Genomic DNA, 23,021 nt, shown 5'->3' on the forward strand with positions numbered 1-23,021 from the left:
TCCACAGGAGGTTGCAATAAAAGAAGCTAAATGTGACCCAGTATTCTAGCAGAGATCTTACCATTCAGAGCAGAATAACCTGAGAACATAATAATGCAGAAAGCAGCCTGAGGTTCCTTTGTCTTTCCTCGGGTAAAATCAATTCAGTTATTATCCACAGTTGGGTACAAAATGGCATATAAACAGCATGGCTTCAGCCAGCAATCCTTCTCTGAGAGTGGGTTGCATGGGTAATATTCCAGACCCTGATATACTAGGCATTGTCAAGACAGGAAGGGGATGATCCATCTTAGGTACTGAAATTCATTCTAAGGAACTATTAAGACACTAGAGAAGATAAGAGGAAAGAAAAATCAGGGCACATTCATATAAAATCAAATGTACTAGACAGCCTCTAGCCTTAGGTAAATAGTCCAAGGTGAAAGGCAACACTCAGGCCTAGTACCTTTCTTTCTACTTGATTAGAAGGGGATTGATTGTTTAGATATACTTCTTCCTGTGAATAGGAAGGAAGTGGACCACATACACAATGCTGCACATCAGAACGAAGCAGCAAAAGCTTCCCAAAGAAAGTAAGCAGACTCAGAAATGTATCATTGTGGGAGCCATCGAATGGACCCATTCAAGTCATTACTTGAATTCAAGAAAATGACATGGTCTTTCTTAAAACTGCAACAATTAGGCAATTGAGCAAACTAATAGGATCCAAAAAGATGTAAATAAGATGTTTTTTCCCTCTTTTTTTTTTTTTAGGATTAACAAAGGGAGCAAGAAAATACATTTCAGCTCAAATGAAAGAAGGTAAATGATTCCTTCCCAAAGGCAGAGCCAAGATTTCTCAAATGAGCTTCCTCGTAAAAGAGATGGAAGGGAAGTATATGAAGCAAGATGCCAGTGTATGCTTCCATAAATGTAGGCAATGATGAGATTCTATTCTACAAACCAAGCTGTAGATAAGTGAATGCAAGACAAAGCAAAAAAAAACCAAAAAATGTAGAAACAACCACTGGGAAACAGAAGCATAAAAAACTGCAGTATGTGGAACAGTCCTGAGCTGAGGATAGCTCTGCTGAAGTGATTAGTAAGAAGTTGCTGAACAGAGCACAGTGGATTTGCAGAGATTAGCAAGCTTTGTCCAGAAAACTGCATGGAGTTCTTATTGGTCTTGAATCTAAACTGAGGTTTCTTTCTTTTCTTAAAAAATAAAAGAAAAGCTACCTCTCATTAAAAAGAATCCCTATCATCTCTTTTACTATATATCAGTTAAACCACTTGTCTTTTTCCTATAAGTATCATTTTAAAAAATAAAAGTTACAATAATTACAAATATTGCTAAAGTTGCCAATAATATGCACTAAAATTTTAAATGCCATGTAAAGCATTCCTTAACACATTCTTTAACACAAGATGGGTGATGCTAGAGTGTATCTTTTGATATTATAACATAACAGACAGAATTGCATTTTTTTTGGTTCATCTAATTTCTGAGAAAGTATAGAGTTTGATAAAGCCTAAGGTCTTGTTGTAAGGTGAACAAAGACAAGACTGAGAAATATAAGGTGGTCAGGTGAGTCAACAACTCAAGCATTTGTATCTCCGTGCTTTAAAAATGTTACAGTAGAGCTTGTATTAGTGTGAAAGGTAATATCACTTCTTTCAGGTTACAAAAGATGATTTTAAAGAAACAGAAAGGAAAACAGAATAAATAAAAAGAAAAAAATAAAGCCTACAAGTGCTCAGAATTCCCAAAGCAACATTCCTATTAAGGAAAATGGAGTAATGAAAATGATGTTAATTGAGTGTCTTAGCCAGGAGAAAACACATTGGTGTCTGGGTTTCTCTCCAGCTCTCAGGATTAAGACTGGAAACCATCAGTAAGGAGCCAGTGAGTACGTTCCCTAGTCTGTTAAGACTAGGGAAACTACCCAGCCAAGAGCCACTGGTTCCCACTTTGGCTTCAAGCTGAGAGTTTGAAAGTGACAACACTTCCTATGTGCAGGCTCTGATGTGTTCTGGGAAGTCTGGAGATACAGATGTCAGGCAAGGTGTTTGGCTTTCTAAGGTGGAATATGAGCAGCACTCAAGAAAAGTACACTCTGTTAGCCAAGTACAAATCACAACATGGTTCCAGAGCAGAAGGCCCCCCATGGCAGCAAGAAGCCAAGCGACTCCTGTTCTGGGTGATCTCCTGGGAATCCAAGATGGCCACAGATGGGCAGGACAGAGAAATGAATACAAACTAAGAGGAAAAGCTCTTTCCAGGAATGTAATGCAGCCCCAGAACAGTAAATCTTGACGGACAACAGTACCAACACCTCTCACTTGTTGCAAGAGGAGCGAGGGGAAGAATTCAATCCAGAGACTGAAACACAGAGATGGGGGCATGGAGGAAAGCCATACTTACCCAGGAGAGCCTCAGCCTGCCCGCTTGCATTTTCGTTGGTTTGACTTCCTTGGTGAGCATTTCTCTATGGTGTTTAGGGGAGAAAAAAAATTAGGGAGGGGGGAATAGTAATATACATCAATATATACTTACATATACACATGTATGTGTGGATATTATTGTTAACCTATAAGTAGAAATAAAGGCAAAAAAAAAAAAGAAAAATCTAATTTGTAGTTCAGATTACTGGCCTGGGCTCTGGCTTACCAACGGGGATCTTCTTATATAGTAAGCTGACTGGAGGGAGGGGTGGGATTGAATAACAAATTTATGTGATACAATCACATCATTTACAATCACATAATGGACCATATCCCAATTTTCAAAAGGCATAAAGTATCCTCATTAATACGATAAGTGCTGCAGTCAAATCAGCACTGTGATTTTATCAGGGTTTTTGACTGTACGTGAATTAGAATGTAAAATGCATACAGAATTTTTAATGGGAAGGCTTTAACATTCACAGAATGTATTTTTACTGTCATTTGCATCACATTAAGGGGAAATTCTACATAAAAGAATAAAGAGAATATGTCCTAAATTACAGTTTTCCCATAGTCGTCATGTCCACACATAGAAAAGTCTGATGCATAAGCTTCAGCAAGATCCTAAATCTGGAGAAGTTGTGCCAGTCCCTGGTTTGTTTGTGGGGTTTTTTTTATGTGCCTGTCAGGGCTTGCTAGAGCTCTGAAAGGTCAGATTTTTTTTTCCAGGACAAATGTCATCAAGATCATAGTGGGAATGTGGGGACACAGGCAGGGAAGACAACCTTATTCACCAGCTGTGCTGCAGCCTACCATGAATGCTTATGAATTTAGTGCCAGTCACATGTGATACTCTCCATACACGTATTTCATATCTAAATGTGAATATTTGCTTGTAGGTTAAGCTATAATCCAAATGTCAGAAATTACGTTCAAAGTAATGACATGAGAATAAGAATGGTCGGTAGTTTCTATACACTGAGACAAAAAAAAGAGAATCTGTCATTTGTTATTAATTTCATATAGCATATGGACCTGTCAATGACTGGCATGTAAGTAGCAGGTGATGCAGAATCCTGGGAATCTGAGAAAGAGTCTTTGCATCCTAGAAGAGGCCAAGATGTCATTTTCCAAGCTAACAAGACTAGTAATATCATGTGTCTTCTGCATACACAGTGACTCCCTGTCCTCTGGCCAGCACACCTGGCCTAGGCCCTATGCCTAAAAATTCATACATACAATGATATATCTCTTGTACAATTTTAGACTTGGAGTAAAGATACCATGCTAGCTTTCAACTGATAGATATGCATTAATATGCAATGGTTCAAATTCACAATAAGTTCTAGTAATGTATTTATCTTCTAGGAAAAAAGCAAAATAAGTAAGTAAATAAATAAATTTTAAAAATTCACATTTAACGTATGCACATGTAGAATGGACCCATAAAAAATTGAAGGGGAAATAGGGTGACCAATCTATTTCATTTTAGTAATTTGCTAAATCATTTCTTCAACTTTAATGAAGACTAACAACTATTAGATAAGTGCCCAGCATCCATGGCCAAATATAATTATTGATTCTGGTTGATTTCCCTTTTTTATATAAGTATATGTTTTGCCATCATTAGAAAAATACATCAATTTCCTCTCATATCTAGAAACAATTTTAAAGTTGTTTATAATAAACACAGATTTGCTCAGGACCTTTCATCTCTTTCTACCACCATTTCTGTTCATCTGTCATCCTTTCTGTTTCATTTTGTTTTTAAGTTCTTTCCTTAATATTCTTTGTGTTAACTTAGTAGCTGGAATTTGGACCAAAAAAAAAAAATAGATGCATTCAGGATCTATTTTTAACAATGATAAAATTCTTCTTTTTCCTCCTCTTCCTCCTCCTCTTCTTCTTTTCTTTTCTTTCTTTCTTCTTTTTTTTTTTTTTTTTTTTGCCTGTCCCAGTGCTTGAACTCATGGCCTTAGCCCTTTCTGTGGGCTTTCTCAAGGCCTAGTGCTCTACTACTTGAATCCCGGCACCCTCCAGCTTTTTCTATGTATTTGGTACCAAGGAATCTTTGTGCATGCTAGGCAAGCCCTCTTACCTTTAGGCCAAACTCCAGCCCCAAATTCTTCTTTTTATTGACTAAAATACTTATTGAATGATGACAATTTTTTGAGGACATTTATGGATTGATGTAAAATTAGCCAAAAAAATCTAATGGTAACATGGCATAATTCTGTTTATTTTATTCCCAAATGTATGTCTATTTCCATGCTTGAATTCATAATGCTAAAGTCAACCATTTATATTGGATCAGTTACAGCCACCAAATATATCACTTTATTTTGATCTCAAACAAATAATGCCCACTTTTTAAAAAGCCCAATTAGATGCTATAAAACCTGATCTACTCCCATGATTACACTGCTTAAATTTAAGTCAGTAAAACACCCCTTATCCTCTAGTAGAAAAAAGGTATATCTTTATTTTTGCTACTGGTCCCTGATAATTCCCTGCAGGCCTTACTAAATTCAGTAATTAAGGAAGATATTTTCTGAACAAAAGGAAAATAGAAAAAAAAAAAAAGACCATAGTCCTTGGTGCTTAACAAGGAAGCAGTAAAAATCTTTAAATCTTAAATTATATTCCTTCTTTTTTTCATAATTTCATCAAGAATATACAACCAAGTTAATTATTTGTGCTGTAATTCTTCGATTTAAAAGAAAAATAAAGAAATATAAGCAAATAAAGATTTCTGATTGTAACTCACTTCATTATAACAAAACACAAATACATTTTTATCTAATTTGCACACAGACAGGATATATTCTACGACTGTATTTGTAAACAATAACAAAAATAAATTAATACTTTCTCAAACTCCACATTTGTTTCCTAACACCAGTTCTGTCTAAGGCATTACCTTCTACTTCGAAATGAAACCAGTAATCTATTTCAATGGAGCCAAATTTATACCACAATCTGTTCTTTCCTTTTAAATGCATGCTATTTGTTTTGCAGAGCCTCACTGTCTTCACACTCTTGTCTCTAAAGAACGGTTTTAGTATTTTGCTATACCTGAATATGTTGAACTTATTGGCATGTAATTTTTAAGACTACTTGAACATATCATTTCACATTCAGTTTTCTTCCTGCCTGTCAGCCCTTATTCAGTTGCTTCATCAGTCTTTAAATAAACACACAAGTCTGATAGCTTCTTAGATTATTACATTGCAGCCTTAAAATTTTTGTGCCTCAAAAATACAATTCCTGATTTTATTTAAGACATTGAGGCACAGTAGTGCCACCTTTGCTACTTGTCATTGTTTCATTTCTTGTTGATTAGAAAGAAATAGCTAATTTGTAATATTTCCCTGTAAATCTGTCAAATAGAATGTCATTAATAATTGTTTTCACCTTTCTTTGAGGCAGAAAGACTGAGCCAAGGTATCAATATAACTAATTTAACTGACCTTAGATTGATATTCCTTCTTCCCTCCTTTCCTCTCTCCCTCCCTCCCTCCTACCTCCCTTCCTCCTTTTCCTCCTTCCCTCCCTCCCTCCCTCCCTCCCTCCCTCCCTCCCTCCCTCCCTCCCTTCCTTCCTTCCTTCCTTCCTTCCTTCCTTCCTTCCTTCCTTCCTTCCTTTCTTCCTTCCTCTTCTCCCACCCTTGCTTCCCTCCCTCCCTCCATCCCCTCTTTCCTCTTTCCTGTCCTCCTTTCCTCCCTCCCTCTCTCCCTCCCTCCCTGCCTTCCTTCCTGAATCCGTCCTTCCTTCCTTCCTTCCTTCCTTCCTTCCTTCCTTCCTTCCTTCCTTCCTTCCTTCTTTCCTTCCTTCCTCCCTCCCTCCCTCCCTCCCTTCCTTTCTTCATGCGTCTCTCCTTTCTTTGCTTTGCTTTGACTCCTCTTTAGACTGGGGATTGAATTCCAGGGCCTTGCTATTGCTAAGCAAGTGTTGTATCACTTGTGTCTTTTTCACTTGTAGTTTTTTCAGATTGGGTTTTGTTCTTTTACCAGGGGCAGCCTCAGTCAAAGTGTCTCCTATCTCTCATTTCTCAAGTAGCTGGAATTATAGGCATAAACCAAAATGTTCAGCTTAATTTTGAAATAGGATCACAATACCTTTGGTCTGGGCTGGTCCTGACTGTGACCCTTCTGCACCTGACTCTCAAATAGCGGCGATTTCAGACCTATACCATGATGTCCAGGTCATATTTCTTCTTTTCATTGAAATGTTCATGCTCCATCTTTTGCCAATAAAATTCAGTCCTATACTTATTCCTGGTTTACAAGCATCCACAGGTTTAAATTTGGCAGAGATGAAAACCTAATAGATTTCTAGTAAGCAACTGTAAAAATTAGAAAACGTAACCAAAAGTGTGTATGTCACTTCATTCATGGGTAGTTTATTTTTTCAATAACTGCTCGTATAACATTTGTATAATATAATGATAAATTGAACCTTCATCAGGGTTCATACCTTTTTCAAATGGTTTATTTAATTTTGTTATTTCTGATCATCTAAATATAATCTCAATTGTGAACCTGAAACCTAAATCTAAATCTTAAAATAATAACCAGATTACCTGAATGTGCGTATCCACCTTCTTTTCTAGGTGATAGATGGATAATTTTTCTCTCTCCTAACCTACCAATCTATTCATCTTGATTAGTTTCCCTTGGTTTGCTCTAATGTGCCAGCTGCCCATTGGGAAACTATTCTTCAATAAAAGACATTCTAGCTCATAGAGTGTACATGATGATTGTCTTTTTTCCTCTATTGCATCTGGCTTGCTCTCCTCCTCAATCCTCTCACTTTTGACAGCTATGTATTAGGCTAGGAGTTCGGCCCACCACAGACGGATGAGCAAGTAGTCCAAGTGATATCTTCTGCAGGTCTGTGGGAAAGAAAGGTAGATTTAGGCTCTCACTCTGCCAGAGAACGTGACACCAAACTTTCTCCCTATCCATTGCACTTCAAGGGAATTGTGAGATGTCCCAAACAGCAAAGTCATAGAAATGTTTTCTTTCCAACTGCTTGAGTCACTTTTATATAATAGTCAAATAGGATACAAGGAATTTACTAGGGCCTCAAGTCAATTAGTCTCTAGAACGCTGTCTTAAGCCCTTTACCACATCCAAAAACAAACAAACAAAAAAGATTGAGGATTTTCCCCCAAAGAAACAAAATGCTTATGTTCAGAACTTATGCAAACCCCCAGATTTTTCTATTATGCCACAACTTCTGTTTTTCTAGACTCTGCTGAAGCCTGACAGTAAAGAACCACTGCAGCCTTTCATTTTGTCAGTTATACCCCATTTCTACATAGGATATTTCCTTTCTTTTCCTCCCTCAGGAGGCTACAGAGAAGGATGGCATCCATTACTTGTTTTTATTCCTCTAGCTTCCATCCAAAGAATTTCCAACTGAGTCAAGTCTGAGGCATATAGGTCTTTACAGATCGCCACACATCACCTTCCTCCCTCCCCCACCCCCCCACCCCCGTCAATCTCCCCTTTCTTCCAGGCACCAATGCACCAACACTGACACATTGATGTTCTCCTTGTGAGAATTAGCCTATCACATTCATTTACATCCACTTAATTGCTGCTGCTATTGTTTAGTCCGTTAACCTCCAGCTAGGGTGCAATTCACATCAACACTGGGGAAGCACAACCATTCGATTAGTTCTGCAAAGTAGATTAAAATCTTCTGCCTAATTGGAGACTGTCCATACCACCGCCTTCTGCCTTCTTCCAGCTCCTAGTGGAGCAAATGGCGTGGCTTCAAGGGAGGGCTCCTGGTTGGAAAAGGGGAGCTTTGACAACCCACTCTCACTGAGTGAGCATGCTTAGGCACAGGACACTGTGCCAGGCATTATCTGTAATCTGGTCTTTGCCCACACCTTGTCTCTTAACTTCTTCATTTTTAGAAGGAGTAGACAAACACTGGAAAAACTATAACTTTGTATATGGCCATGCCATTAGTATCCCAAATTGAGAGGAAGTTCGTTTGGAAATACACCCACTAGAAAAATTTGTATGAAACAGTTGTCATATTTAAGGATCTGAGTAAGACTTATAAAAATAGCTGTTCCTTGCTCCAAAGCATAAGGCCCTGCTGGACATAGCTAATTTATTCTGAACCTAGCATTAATGTGACAGTATCAATGTTGCTTTGGTAACTAAGCTGTTGCATAGCTGTAAGCAGGAAGGTTTCAGAACTTTCTTTAGCAATGTATCATCATGCTGTGGATGTTAAGCTGAGGTGCTTTAAAAATTTTCGATCTAGCTGAGTGTGGTGGCTCATGCCTATAATCCTAGCTACTCAAGAGGCTGAGATCTGAGGATAAAGCTTCAAAGCCAGCTGGGCTTTGAACAAAAGGACCTGAGTCTCTTATCTTCAGAAAACTGGAAGGCTCTTATCTCTAGATAAGGAAGACTCTTATCTCTAGAAAACAGGAAGTGGGGCTTGGCTCAAAGGTAGGGTGGTAGCCTTGAGCTGAATTGCTCCAGGACAGCGCCCAGGCAGAGTTCAAGCCCCATGACTCCACACACACACAAAATAAAAAGTTTGATCTAAAGAAGACAGGAAGTTTAGATAGCTATTCTCACAATTCAAGAAATAGCGATAGGACAAATTTCTTCATTTAATTAAAAAAATCAAAACAAAACAAAAGAATGCTTGTCCCAACTTCCTTTCAGTTTATCCCTCAATCACAGAGTCTACATTTACCTGTTAATATATGAAGATTTAAAAGCCATGAAACCAGGGGAAACAACTGAAATCCACTTACCTCTACATTGTATGTATGCATAACTACATACACAGGCAGAATGCAGCTAACCAGTTAATATGTCTACTGCTCTGCCTCAGTTTACTCATCTACCTCTAGCATATATTTAATCACAAGAACTATCCAGAGAGTGTTCTTCTGCAAAGTCACTCTAGAATTGTATCTGGCTCTATATTCTATCTACTCTTCTCTGCCATAGTGCATAGAATGAATTTCTTGGAGAGGGTCACTTATGTTAACCATATTTTAACTTCTAGTCCCAGATCCCTCACATGATTTCATTAATTTCTTCAAGCTTTGGTGTGTAGAAGTTGTTGAAAATAAATTCTTTAGTGGTTAGATTTGGAAAAGAGAAAGAAACCCAGAGACTTTGTTCAGCGTGTGTGACAAACCACCTTTCCTTTCTTTTTCTTTTTCTTTCTTTCTTTCTTTCTTTCTTTCTTTCTTTCTTTCTTTCTTTCTTTCTTTCTTCCTTTCTTTCTTTTTTTTTTTGCCAGTTCTGGGTCTCGAACTCATGGCCTAAGCACTGTCTTTGGGCTTTCTCAAGGCTCTACCACTTGAGCTTCAGCTCCACTTTTGGCCTTTTCTATTTATGTGGTACCAGGGAATCGAACCTAGAGCTTCATGCATGCTAGGCAAACACTCTACCACTAGGCCATACTCCCAGCCACATACCTTCATTTCTAAGTATTTATATAATGGTGTTATGTACTATCTGTTCTATTCTTTTTATCCAAGATGACACAATTTCCCAAATAGCTACTTTTAAATGGTATGGATATTTTCACAATTTCAATATTATTATCTCAATAAACTGACCTCAAGCAATAATACTTTATCAAAAGCTCAGTATGTTTCAGACACTGTATTTGTTCCATTTCTTGAGATTTTTCTTATTTTATAACTATAATTACTATTAATTATTTTATTTTTAGAATTGCTCTTAGTCTTATCTTTTGAATGTTGACAACACTAGAGACATGAAGTAGGTAACAACTTCATAGTACTAAGAGGCAAAACTTTAAGTCAGCTAGTCATCCTGCCTTTCTCTTATACTCTGTGGATCACTGATGATATTTTGTTTCAACAGTTAAAGAAGAACTGAACTCCATAGTGGATGCTGCCATCCTGGGAAAACAGAAGCCACTAGTCAGAGCCTGTGCAATGCAAATGAACACAGGTAGTCATTTCTACCTATTTGCAGTCTTCCTTGCTATCTATAATTAAATTCAGTGAGTCACGGCTCCAAGAGCCTCTCTTTTAGGCCATATGGATTTAAGACAGAATGTTCCGATGTATACCCTGAACAAGTTTATGTTTTAACAAGGTGACTAGATGAGAAAAGATAAAAATTGAAAGAATATGAACCATGGCATAGAAGGCTGAAACCTTGGAGAAGATATTTACTACTCTCCAAATCAACTGAACAAATCTGTAAAAAGCTGCCTGGGGTGTATGGAATTAAAAATCTCACTAACTTGAAAAATTAGAAAGGTTTTTTTTTTTTTTCTTGAGAAGGTGTTGGAAGAAAGATATTGAAAATAAGTAGAAATTTTGATTCAAGCATTAGTACAAACCTTGTATACAGAAATTGTACAAACCTACAATTCCCAGCTACTTCCTCAATGCTATAGTCTACATTCTACTTGTGAAGAGTTCTGATTTATTAAATCAACCTCTACCCTGGGACGTTTTTTAGACAATTAGATCTTGGAATCACAGACCTATATAATGTATCTAAGTGGACACACACACACACACACACACACACGTGCGCGCGCGCACGCACACACATGTTTAGAACTAAATCATATGAGGCTCTGAATACAAATCAACTTGTCCACAGTTAGTCATACCCTCACACTTTCCAGCTAAGTCCTGTGGTGTGTAACAAAATTGCAAATTGATAATCAGTAATAGCTTTAACCACTTGGTAATAAATGAACAAGGCTACTGTACACCTTTACATAATACTTTAAATATGGAAATCCAGAAGTAGGAAACAACGTGGCATTTCTTTAAATCATTTACTAAAGATTACAACCCACCTTATTTTTTGTTTTCCTAAAATTAATGGGAACTTACTGATAGATGCCTTTCTAGTCTATGTGAAGGAGTTTGTGAACATTGGTTTCACAGGAATAGTTTTGTCAAAAGGATGTTTTGTGATTATGGAATGAAAAAATGCCTTATCCATATATGTTACACATATATTAATGCTGTCCTGTTATTTATAAAGGACAAGATCTTTTTATTAGTTGTATAAGGTGATAGATTAGCAGCTCTGTAATTTCCTTTAAGAAACGATTTCCTGTATTAACTGATCCTGAAAAAAGAAAATTCACAACAACAACAAAAAAAAACAAAACAAAAACAATTAAAAAAAACAGATAAACTGTATGGTACAAAATAAATATCTATTTGTAGAAAATAAAAGTAATATGGGAAATGCAATTATTATTTAGTAGTCTTGAATAATTCTGTTCCTTATCAAATCTTTTTAAATTTCTAAACAGTTTCAGATGCTTCCTCTCCATCATCCTTCTTTCTCTTCCTTCTTTACTTTATCCCTCTTCCTATCTCCTCCCATTTCTCTCTCTCTCTTTTCTTCTTCTGTCACAGTGGTATCTATTAGCCTCTTCTGATAATGAATTTGTCAAGGGGACCTAGAGTTAAATCTAGGCTTCTGAACTAGGCACATTTTTATCAAAGATGGTTTGTTAATAATAAAGTAAGGAGGGGAAAAAAGCTATTTGCTTCTTTTGTGGCTCTGACCCTCCCTTGGTCCTGCCAGGCCTGCCTGAGCATCAGCAGAGTTCAGTGGTAATTAAAGCAACAGTGTTGTGAAAAAAGTGTGAATTACTTTTAGGGAAAGACTTGGATGTTGCCACTGACTGACAAAGCACCGCAGGGAACTCAGTTGGATATTAAAGAGTGCTGGTAGTCCTTGCATTGTAAGGTGGCTTTGCAACACAAAGCAAAATCGTGACTTTTCACAAGTTGATATCCCTGGAACCATTTGAGTTATCAGCTCAAAATTTAGATTATTTTTTCCCTCCTATTCTGATATTCTTGTGGATTAAAACTCTCACATTTCATTAAACATGGTCTGGTGGTTGGAATTGTGAGGAGTTATATTTTCTTTCTTTCCTTTGCCTGGATTTTTTTTTTTAACTCCCTCACAGAGTTATTCCAATCTTGAAGATTGTTGAAAATAGCAAGAAAAAAGCTCCAGTGGGATCCTATGTTCAACCTTCTCCTGGCAAAGCTCTTTCAATGTCAAGTACCTAGAGTTCCTGTTTCTGTTGTCTTTAAAGAAAGAAGTGCAGACCAGTGCTCTATGAACAATGCCAAAATGTGCCAACTCTGTACTAGGATATAACTCTTCACATGTATGGTATGGAGGGCTCTGACTGTACCTCCAGCCAGGAAAAGGTCTGATCTTGTTTTTATGTGGCAGCAAATCTTATTATACTAACTCCCACAGAACATTGAATGTTGGTTCTGTCCCTGACTGATGAGAAACAAAAAAAGGGAAGTGTTTTAGCCACATCTAATAAACTACCTTCTTTAAATGTGAAGCCCGAGAGTAAAGCAGCTCAATGGACTACTAATCCCTTTTCATGTTGTAAGATAATAGATACTGTCAATATTCTTGAAGCAGGTTCATTGGCAAAACATGGTATCACATTGCAGAAATGTCACCTACAGACTAAGAACTTTGCTTGGTTTAGTGTCTGTGTGTGTGTGTGTGTGTGTGTGTGTGCGCGTGTGTGTGTGTGCGTGCTTGTGTGTGTGTGTGTGTGTGTGTATCTGAAAGGTAGTAGAAAATAGTTAAGTATGTTAAATGATTGTGTAATGTGCACATGCTCTTTAGTGTGTAAATAGATGGAGACAGTAAGTGAAATCCGTATTCACTGGTTGGCCTTCTCATAAACCTGTCCTTTTTTGACAACTGTGGGAAACCCTGTAGAACAGTGAGCATTGCAAAGCATAAGGAGACATTAAGAGCTTCCCTAGTGGAGCAGGGACGCCATCATTAAGAACATGTACAATTCCCATTTCCTCCCGAGTACAAAAGCTGAAAGAAGCACCCTCATTTTATGTTGAAAATGAGACAAAATACAATGCCAAAAAAAATGTCTAACAATTTATCTCACATATAGGAAATCGTGGGTAAAAAAATCTTAGCTACTATCATCATCATTATCTTCCTCCTCATCTTCAAAGTTGGTGCTACCATAAAGCCAGTCACTTTGGGGGAATCTCTTGGGATTTTTAGAAGGAGCAATCCAGTGCTCCTTCTAAAGAAATGGCAGTTAGGGGATGAGGCTAGGACATGCCAAACAATAGTTGGTTTAAATAGACAACAATGATATAAACAGAGTAAGTGGGGTGATCCTTATGACATTTTTTCACCCCACTAGTGCAAAGTTTAATTAGTATGGAAATAGCATACTCATTTACAATTGACATAATGCCACCTCATTTCATGCCAAGCAGTCAGGGCCTATGAAACTGTAAAATTCCTGACACTAAACATTTGTTGTAAACTGATCCTTCCAAAAGTAACTTAACTAAAGCTGAAAAGGCAAAGAAGGTGATAATCACTTTTGAAAAAGAGAAAAACAAGAAAAGCAATATTTCTGTTCTTTCAGGAACTCCACCCCGCTCACACACACCAGCATTTGAAAAGAGATTCACGTTTTATTGGGCTGAGGGTACATTCTGTAAAAGGGAAAAAAAGAAAAATCTATGAACCACCAACCCCAGAGTGATGAAAAGCAAAATAGGGAAGGAAAAAAAATACCCTCAATTGACATAGCTATTTTCATCACATCAAATCAGCCATCTGTTCTTGACATAGTTTATTATCATTAGGAAGATTTTCTCAATTCAGACATGGTGATGAGGAAAGATGAAGAATTAACCAGATAAATAGCCAATTTGGAAAATTTAGGCTGAAACCCTTTTCCTCAATTTCCAGTCCCTCTTTTCTCCCTGCTCCATCATCACACTCCAATTATTCCAAGAAAAGCTTCAATGGCATGATTAGACATGTTTTTGGTGTTGTTTTTCTCAAACTTGAACAGGCATAACAAACTAAATGCACTATGTATCAAATGACACAAAGGTGATCGACATTGTACCAAAAAATAATAATTTTCCATTGTTCAAAATGACTGCATGAGCACAGGATGTCAGGTAGCTGCAGTTAAAGGTGAAGGAATTAAATACTCTGAATTGAAGCATAAAACTACAGATGTTTTCTTCTCTGAATTTATTCGTTAGAAATCCATCAATTTACCTTGGGATAAGAATGTTTAGAGAAAAAAGAAAAATTTCTTTGAACTCATCCTGGAGTAGCTCCCAAAGCTCTGTGTGGGATAATCAGGAAGGTCAAAGTAAATGTTGGAGACTAATAAGAAAAAGAAAATATTTAAATCATATGCTTGATATTAACTTTATAAAGCAATACTGGAAATCCACAAAAGTTCGTGAATTTACAGAAAACAAACAGAAGGAAAAAAAGAAAACCACTTGTCAAATATCAACAGATATACTTTAGGAATCATCCAAGGTGATTATTGTAGCTATATAATGATGAAAACAATTTTGATTCTCCCTCAAATATTTCACAAATTCATAACGGCATATTTATAGGATTCTAATCTGGAGATAACATTTAAAACCCTCTCTCATTTTTTTTACTGAAATTATAAATATTAAGGCGAGTATCTACTAAAATTAAACCATCATAGTCCATAAATCTACTTTCTTTTACTTTTCAGTTTATTTTTTTCTTTGGTAAGATTCTTGCAAAATTTGATGCTAATATTCCTCTAGCACTTTTCTTCCTGCTAAAGATTGTTTTTGCTATTTGGGATATTTTATTATTCCATATGAATTTTTAGATTGCTTCTTCTATCTCATTAGGGAATGATGTTAGGATATTGATGGGCATTGAATTGAATTTGTAGATAGCCTTTGACAGTATTGCCATTTTCATGATGCTAATACTCTCATTCCAGGAGCATGGAAGGTTTATCCACTTCCTTAGATTTGCTTTAATTTTCTTTTTCAGGATTTTAAAGTTGTCATCACAGAGGTCCTTCACTTCTTTGGTTAATTTCTAGGTAGTTTCATTTTTTGAAGCTATTTCAGTAGGAATTGCTTTTCTTGTTTCACTCTTCCATTGTTAGCATACAGAAAAGCCAATGATTTTCCTGGGTTAACTTTATGTATTGCTACTTGGCCAAAGTTTTAGATCAACTTGAGTACTGAGGAGTGGAGTCAATGGGCTTTTTTTTAAATCATGTCATTTGCAAAGAAGGATGGTTTTACTTCTTGACTTTTCGCTGGAGGCAGGAATTCTAATACTACATTGAAGCCAACCTAGATGCCCCTCAGTAGATGACTGGATCAAGAAAATGTGATGTAGGTATAGGTGTGGGTGTAGGTGTGTATACACAATGTAATTATATGCTTCCATCAAAAAATGGCATCACCCCATTCACAAGGAAATGAAACACTTGGACAAAACCATTTTAAGTGAAGAAAACCAGATCCAAAGAAACATAGGCTCCATGGTTCTGCTCATTTGTGATACTTAGTATATTTCTAGGATAGGCCTAGAAGAGGATCACAATATCTCAGTAACTATGTACATATGACATCTAAAATGCTGCTAACTGAAATGAACTCCAAGATATAACAACAAGGTTCTCTTGTTATTTGTTGTTTTTAAATGTAACATGTGAAGTTATTTCTTTTCTCTGCCATTTCTTTTTCTCTTAATTTGTTACCTGTTGTCACTGCCTTTGATTTTGGTACCCTGTGTCTTATTTATAGGTTTATCTGGTTTGGGGGAAGGGAAGGGAACAACAAAATGGTGAGACAAAGGACAAAAGGTAAACTAATGCGACAGATGTTCACACAAGACACTCTGTTGTAAATGAACTTCATAATTTGGGATGGGGAGGGAGGAGGGAGTGCAGGATGGAGGGAAAGTGGGAAGAAAACAGGAAGGGGTAACGATGGTCAACAAGAAATGTACTCATACCTTTACATATGTAACAGTAACCTCTCTGTGTATCACCTTGATAATAAAAGAAAATTCAATAAGAAGTCCTGTGACCTCTTAGTCTGAATGTTTAATAACCCAGTGATCTAACTTGCTATCAAGTGTCCCAAAGTACAACTTTTCGTAAGTCCTCATTTTGTATTTGTCAGGATCATCATTGAGACTAGATCTCAGTTCTTTGACACAAACACAGGTTTTTGTTTTTGCTTGGTTTTTTTTGTTTGTTTGTTTTTGTTTTCCATTTGTGTCTTAGGATTTGGTTCTCAGGGTCTCAGGATGCTCCTGGTTTTCTTTGTTAGGCTAAATATGGGCCTTTTCTTTCAACTATTGTAGTTCAACTACTGTAGTCAACTCAACAAACTTCTGTTAAATCTGGTGTCGGGCTTGATTATGAAGACACAATGAAACTGGAGACCTTGGTGGCCCTTTATCCTCAGTGAAGCCTGTTTCTAGACCAGAGGTCAGCAAAGAAAGGCCCTCTGGCTAACCCAGTGGACCACCTGTAAGTAGGTTTCTGTAAATAGAGTTATATTGGAACACCAATGTTCCAGTGCATTCAACATGTTCGTTCTAGTTGCACTTGTGATATAAGGACACAGTTAGGTCATTGCATCTGGAATCTTGGTTTCACAAAGCTAAAAATGTATCCTCTATGGCTCTTCACAAATAAGTTAGCTGATCCTGGTAAACTCTACATTCAGCTTCAACTACTCCAGCTCTTCCTTCCTTAGTCTTCTTATCAGTTTAATTCTTCTTCTCCTATAAATGACTCTATAACATATACTTACAGTCATGGCCACTCTTTTGAACTTCATTTATGTATTTCTAACTGCATGCTAAGCATATATCTATCAAATACACACACACACACACACACACACACACACAAAGTGCACACATTCAGGTCCACTTGCACCAGAAAATAGGTGTAATTAAAGTCATAGTTTCCCTTAAAGCCATTTATTATTTTACTATCTACCTCTCAATTACAACCACCTGACAATTTGGTCTTACACTTTCTTCTAATGTCTAGATAACAAAAGTGTAGGAAAAAAAGCACTTTCATTTTATTCTTTATATCTCTCAACTAATATTTGTTACAGTTGCCACTAGCTAGTCCAGGACCCTCAAATTCTCACACTTTGAATTCAATAGCCATGCAGCAATTTCCCTGTGGTCAGCTTCCTGTGTCTCCAGTGATCTTCCACTTAATCTCCCTCAGGCACCACCTTGTACATAGTGTTACGATCCTCCCTATCTTCCCATTACCAAGAGCAGGGATTGTCAACCTATGGCTAAAGACTCTCTTTTGTGAGAAAGCTACAAAATTACTTCAAGGGACTGACAGACTCCAGATGTGCCTGAAGGCTGAATAAGCAATGAGTCTCCTGAGCAGATGTATCACTATTGCTGTTTTTTAAATGTACACTGATACTTTTCCAATAACTAAAATACAAATGTAGGCTGAGTATGGTGATACATGTCTGTCATTCCAGCTCTCAGGAGGCAGAGGCTGAAGCACTTGGAGATGAAGGCTAATCCAGGTCAGCTACACAAGTAATAATAATAATAATAATAATAACAACAACAACAATAACATATCTGAGCACTGGTGGCTTGTGTCTATAATTACAGTTATTTCAGAGGACGAGATCTGAGATCTGAGGAAGATCTCAGTTCGAATGTAGCCTGGGTTGGAAAATCTTTATTTCCAATAAACTACTAAAAAGCTGAAAGCAGACCTGTGATCCAAGTGGTTGAGCACTAGCCTTGAACAACAACAACAAAAAATGCTCTGGAACAGCACCTAGCATTCAAGTCCCTAGACTGGTGCACACCTCCCCACACACACACATACACACATGCGTGATGTGTACACACAAAACTAATTGTCCAAATACAAATGTGTTTATTAAAGTTGGAAAATTCACACCTCTCATATTACATTTTCCACCATCAATTAATTCTATAGGCATAGCTAATTTTATTTATATTTTGTAATTAAAAAGTTCTTGGTGTCCATCAAAGGAGCAAGTTCGTCAGTACGTTTGTTATTGATTCACAGTGAAATTCTGGGAACATAGGATCTCCACATTCAATGAAGAAAAAAATGACATTAGAGATGTTCTAGCTCTACTTTACTCTTTTCTTCTCTCTTTGGTAAAGACTAAGGCTTCTGAGGCTTTCTGGGATACAGGAAACTCTAGAGAGAAGAGATGGCTGCTCAGATCTCACCTAGTTCAAGACATTAAAGGAAAAATCTTGGGAGACTCCTAGATATATATACAGACTGGCTCCACGTGTTGAAGATAGTGAGTAGATGCGTATTTCTAACAAAAATGTCCATAAAGGATGTAGCAAGTCAGACAAAGAAAGTCACTGGTCCTGGAAGTGCCTTACCAGGAGTCTGTGACATTTCCATTGAGCTCCTCTGCTTATCTTGTAGTTTAGTATGCCTTTTCTATACACTTCCTTCACATTCACAGATACTCTCTCATATAAATATGATTCCTTAGTTTTAGGTTTCTAAGAAAAAATATTAGAAGAGATTCAGTAGCTCATGATGTACACAGTTATTAAGCATCAGAAGAATAAATTTTAGATGATTCTCAAGCTTATCTTTTTTTCTTTCCCCCATGCTTTGTGCGTCACATAGCTCTCTCCTAAACACTCACCATGTTTCTTCATCATTTTTGGCATGAGGATCATTGTTCAAGTACCTTCTACGTGACCTTCTACATCTCAACAACTTGGCTTTCACTCAAAGCAAAGGCAGCCCAGTTCCATAGAAGCTGGGTCACATATTTGAAATGATAATTCCCAAAATGTCCAAATAAATGAGGACTGTCTGAGAAGTATGGTGATTTCCTGCTGAAGAATGACACCAGTCCTCAAACTACAGAGCATCTATGCAGCCAGGTCTAGAACGTAGCAGCCTGCTGTATTCTTTGTAACTGGCTCTGCTTAGGTCTCTCTGAAAGGTAACTTGGATTTCTAAGAAAGCCTGATTTCTTTCCCTCACTTACTGCAGCAGGAAACTGGTAGAAACTCTGTACAGCCAGAACTTACAAGGTGCAGCTCTCAAAACTGGCTCATATATAAGTAAATAGTAAGTAAAATAAAGATAAAATGATGACATTCTTCAAGAAACAGCTCTAGGTCCTTGAAAATGATTATTTCTGTTTGCCTGCAACTGTAAAAATGAGTTTCAGGTAATAGCTTTTCTTTTATATGGTAAATGATGAACGATCATTTAAACATCGACTCATCTACCAACCAAGATAGAACAAAACATAAAAACTTACTGTGCTAAAAGCGAATTTGAAGACTGAAGTCACCTGATTTTTCAGCTAGGTGATTACACCATGGGGATATTCATTTATCTTTACGTCAACTCTGGAATTACATAAAATACATTTTGCCAGCCAGGAAAATCAAGCCCTTTAGCTTTTACAGATGATATTTTTTCCCTAACTCTGTAAGGAGGTTTTTTCATCCAACTTAGTATATCTGACACTTGGAAGCTTATGATATCCAATCAAAACCCATGAAGACACCCACCAAACACAAGAATATTGTAAATGGAATATTTACCTTGCCAAAAGGACATATATATTGGATTTGCTTGTAAACATTAGGTCTGATCAGAGCAAGAAGGGTCAAAGCAAAAAATAAAAGACATGTAGAACTCAAGCAAGGGAAAATGAGGCTTTGTAAGCACTTAGCTCATCTTTACATTAATACCTTTTTTATTCTTCACAAAGATAAAAATAACCCATGTTCAGTTTTCCTGACATGTCAACAATATACAAGCCAATTTTAAAGATAGAAAAGGAAAAGAGTGGGAAATGGAAAGATGGAAAATATAAACCTTTTTTTCTGTCATCAAAGAAATGGGAAAAAGGTGATTCTGAAGTTTTCAATAAGTACTTGTTTGCATAATCAAAAATATTTCCAAAATTCTTGCAATGAGATAAATGCCTGAGATTTAGTTAAATGTTAATGTCCATCTTGTAATATGGTAAATTCTTTGTCAAATCTATTATTTTCCTCTATTAGTTTATCATTCCTAAATGGTTTTTACAAATACAGAAGCATGGGCTCCAGAGAAAATACTGCCAACTTTATTCCCTGATGGTACTATTTGTGTGTATATGCCATATGCCAATATTGGGGCTTGAATTTAGGGCCTCATGCTCTCTTTTTGCTCAAGGCTGGTGATCTACCACTTGAGCTATATCTCCACTTACACATTTTTTGGTGGATAACTAAAGATAATAGTTCCACAGACTTTTTGCCAAGCTGGCTTGGAGCCTCAGTCTTTAGATCCTGGCCACCTGAGTAGCTAGAATTTACAGGCCTGAGCTACCAGCACCCATTTTATTTTTATTGGATTTCTTAAATAAGAATGAAAATCTGTTTCTCTACCCAGGTATTAAAGGATGGTAGAGCTAAACCTCAACACTACATTCAAAGAAAAATGACTTAATTTCCCTTATTGATGTATGCATTTATCAGACCACTACTATTTGTACTTATTTTTCCAGCAGTGTGGATTCCAAAGGCTAACTAAAGAGTTTGAATGGAATACAATTAAAGAAAACATGCAGTGGATGTTTGGGGTTTTGCTAATATTTCACTTGATATTGGATAGAATTTAATGAATATCCATACCTGCAAACAAAAGTTAACAAGTTCACTTATTACACTACATATATATTATTACTTAGGGGGAATGTGACAAAACCTTACTGTTTTAGTTATTGATTATTTTGGAAAATAAACGAGATAGACACACACACACACACACACACACACACACACATTTGTGGTCTATAGGTTCAACCTAGCACACTGAATGAACCTGTCCCTTTGATAATTGTTTTTCCATGGATATCACACCTAAGCTTGTGGGTCATCAGAAATTAATAAGACACTTATTACCCAGACAATGGTTGGTAATAGATAAGTAGAATGGACATTTTTAAAAAATACTAGTGTCTAGGATAGTTAGGAGGAAGAAGACGGAAGTGTTTGTGTATGTGTATGTATAATATAAATAAAGACATTATACTGAAACACACTAAGCTCTAAAGAAAGAGAAAGGGGAAGAGAAAGATGGGGGGTTATGGGGCTTGAACTCTGGACCCGGGTGCTGTCCCTGAGCTCTTCAGCTCGAGACTACCACCCTACTCTTGAGCCACAGCCCTACTTCCCCTTTCTAGTGATTAATTGGAGATAAGAGTCTCATGGCTTTATAGTGCCTGGGCTGGCTTTGAACAGTGATTCTCAGATCTCAGCCTCCTGATTAGCTAGGATTACAGACTTGAGTAACTGGGCCTGGCTCTGCTTTGTGTCTTATTGTGACATCCAGTACCTTTCTTCCATAACAGTTAGATATTGTGGAGAAAGTCTAAAGCTAGTTTTTCTATGTGATACTTCCCTTTTTTTCTGCCTAATGACTAAAAATTGTTGTTATAAAATTATTTAATTAGTAATGCTTTATCCATGCTAAATTGATATCTATTGTTTTTCCTGGAACATAATTTTTTTTTGTTTTTGTTTTTCCATTCTTGGGGCTTGAACTCAAGGTGTGAGCACTGTCCTGGGCTTTCTTGAGGTTAGAGCTTTACCACTTTATCCGCAGCACCCTTTCCAGCTTTCTCTATGTATTTGGTATCAAGGAATCGAACCCGGGTCTTCCTGCATGCTAAGCAAGCACTCTACTATTAGACCAAACTCCCAGCCTTGGAACATAATATTTTTAATCTACTAATCAGTGTTTTTGCTTATTTTCAGAGTAATTTTTGCTTTGTATTATGGGACTTTTCTGAGTCCTTTTATAGATGTTTCCCCCCTCCCTCTAGAATGCTCAGTATAAATGACATCAAATCATTTCTTACCTTCATTCATTAATAGAAAATGATTTCTAATTATTCTTTTCTTTACCATGAATATATTAACACTCCCCAATATTAAGAACTGAATATATCTAGGTTTACAGATCTTCAAGGTTAGAAGCTAAGTTGCCATGTCCCACAAAAAAGAGTTCTCACAAAGTACCTTTGAACTTGTGGTCCCACATTGACACAAAGAGGGTAAATTGTGTGTATTTTGCAGTAGTTTATAGAGCACTTTGATGTATCACCAAACTTAACCTTCGCACAATCTTTCAGTATAGACAGGGAAAAAGCATTCCCAGTTTTCAGATGGAAGTATTCTCTTCAGTCACTCTCCTACAAGTGAAACATGAAGTAATGTCAATTTTTTAACCACAATACTATTTCCCCAACTTGATCTTCTTCCCCGTGCTTCATTTCTATCATCATGACTAGTTTGTATTCTCACAGCCACTCTTCTGACTCCAGGTGACCATGTGATATATGTATTTGAGACATTAACCAAAACCTACACCCTTTGGTGTCAAAGATCAGATAAAATCAGGGTATGCTCAGAGTTCAATAGTCAATTTCTTTTTCATTTTTTTCACATTTTTGAGCTAACATGGCATTGGTAATACCAAAGATGTTCATTGTGATATTTCCATCATGCACACAATCTACCTTGAACAAATTCAACCCCATCTATCATATTCATAAGGCTCCCCTCATTAGGTTATTAATAGACTATCATCATCATCATAACCACCACCACTATCATCATCATCAGCAGCAGCAGCAGCAGCACAGCAGCAACATCCTATGTCTAGTCTCTATA

At 36.9% G+C, this 23,021-nt stretch overlaps 1 long non-coding RNA gene across 1 annotated transcript in view; it reads right to left on the minus strand.

Moving 5' to 3' along the window:
• Positions 1–2,403: 2,403 nt before the first annotated feature.
• Positions 2,404–23,021, minus strand: part of LOC150060712 (uncharacterized) — a 140,163-nt gene continuing 119,545 nt past the window's right edge. The window contains exon 3 of the long non-coding RNA XR_016536147.1: positions 2,404–2,468. This is a non-coding gene — a long non-coding RNA (uncharacterized LOC150060712). The remainder of the gene's footprint in view (positions 2,469–23,021) is intronic.

Source organism: Megascapheus bottae, chromosome 7, assembly GCF_031878675.1.
Source record: "Megascapheus bottae isolate mThoBot1 chromosome 7, mThoBot2.hap1, whole genome shotgun sequence".
Lineage (NCBI taxonomy): Eukaryota > Metazoa > Chordata > Mammalia > Rodentia > Geomyidae > Megascapheus > Megascapheus bottae.